Source organism: Pan troglodytes, chromosome 1, assembly GCF_028858775.2.
Source record: "Pan troglodytes isolate AG18354 chromosome 1, NHGRI_mPanTro3-v2.0_pri, whole genome shotgun sequence".
Lineage (NCBI taxonomy): Eukaryota > Metazoa > Chordata > Mammalia > Primates > Hominidae > Pan > Pan troglodytes.
The window spans coordinates 66,794,629-66,796,137 of NC_072398.2; the positions used below are offsets into that span (position 1 = coordinate 66,794,629).

At 41.0% G+C, this 1,509-nt stretch overlaps 1 non-coding gene across 1 annotated transcript; it reads right to left on the reverse strand.

Annotated features, from left to right (window-relative positions):
* Positions 1-746: 746 nt before the first annotated feature.
* LOC112206988 (U6 spliceosomal RNA) lies at positions 747-853 on the reverse strand. The gene has a single exon (XR_002941466.1). It is a non-coding gene; the product is annotated as a U6 spliceosomal RNA (small nuclear RNA).
* Positions 854-1,509: the final 656 nt, after the last annotated feature.

Here is a 1,509-nt window from a genome sequence, read left to right on the forward strand (position 1 = left end):
ACTCAGGAGGCTGAGGCATGATAATCGATTGCATCTGGGAGGCAGAAGTAGTAGTGAGCCAAGATCATGCCACTGCACTCCAGCCTGGGTGACAGAATGAGACCCTACCTCAACAAAAATAAATTTTTTTTCCCTACTCTGTGAATATAGACGTGTTCTCTTATTTCATTATTATTTATTTTATTTTTTTACTTTTTATATTTAAGTCTTTTTTTTGTTTGTTTTTTGTTTTTGAGACAGAGTCTTACTCTGTTGCCCAGGCTGGAGTACAGTGGCATGATCTTGGCTCATTGCAACCTCTGCCTCCCAGGTTCAAGTGATTCTCCTGCCTCAACCTCCTGAGTAGCTGGGATTACAGGCACCTGCTACCACACCCAGCTAATTTTTTTGTATTTTTAGTAAAGGTGGGGTTTTACCATGTTGGCCAGGCTGGTTTCGAATTCCTGACCTCAGGTGATCCACCCGCCTCAGCCACCCAAAGTGCTGGAATTACAGGCATGAGCCACTGAGCCTGGCCATATTTAAGTCTTTAATCTGCCTAGTATTTCTGCTTGTGTGCAATATGTTGGTGGGTCCTCCATTGTCCCAGCACTATTTATGAGTGATCCATCTTTCCTTGATGATCAACAATTTTTTAAAAAATCTTTAAAAAAAATGGAATGTTGAGTTTACAATGAAGTGTGATTGTGACACTGCACTCCAGCCTGAACAACAGTGCGAGACTGTCTCTTAAAAAAAAAAGAAAAAGAAAGAAAGAACTCTTCACGAATTGGTGTGCCATCCTGGTGAAGGGGCCATGCTAATAGTCTCTGTATAGTTCCAATTTTAGTATATGTGCTGCTGAAGTGAGCACTAATCAAAAATTTTAATATTTCTTTCTGTGACTATTCCCACTGCTGGACTATGAGCTACTTTTATCTCTATATTACTAGAGTCTAGCATATAGGATTTGTCTCTGAGAGTGGACTAAATAACTGTTGAACTGTGGTTTTTTTTTGGTTTTTTTTGTTTTTTTTTTTTTTGAGATGGAGTCTCGTTCTGTCGCCCAGGCTGGAGTGCAGTGGTGCAATCTTGGCTCACTGAAAGCTCTGCCTCCCAGGTTCAAGTGATTCTCATGCCTCAGCCTTCCGAGTAGCTAGGATTACAGGCATGCACCACCATGCCTGGCTAATTTTTGTATTTTTAGTAGAGATGGAGTTTCACCGTGTTGACCAGGCTGGTCTTGAACTCCTGACCTCAGGTGATCCGCCTGCCTCAGCCTGCCAAAGTGCTGGTATTACAGGTGTGAGCCACTGTACCTGGCCTGAACTATGTTCTTAATCCTGGGCACCATCTTGCAAAAATCTGGTAATATAAGTTAAGTAGCGGCTTAAGCAAAGGAAGATTTCTGCTCATGAAGAATTTTATCTAAAGTAGCTGTTGAATTTACTAAATGAGTTGCTGAGCCTTGTTATTGGAATAATAATTGTATTAGTTCTCGAATAGCTATAAAGAAATACTTGAGACTGG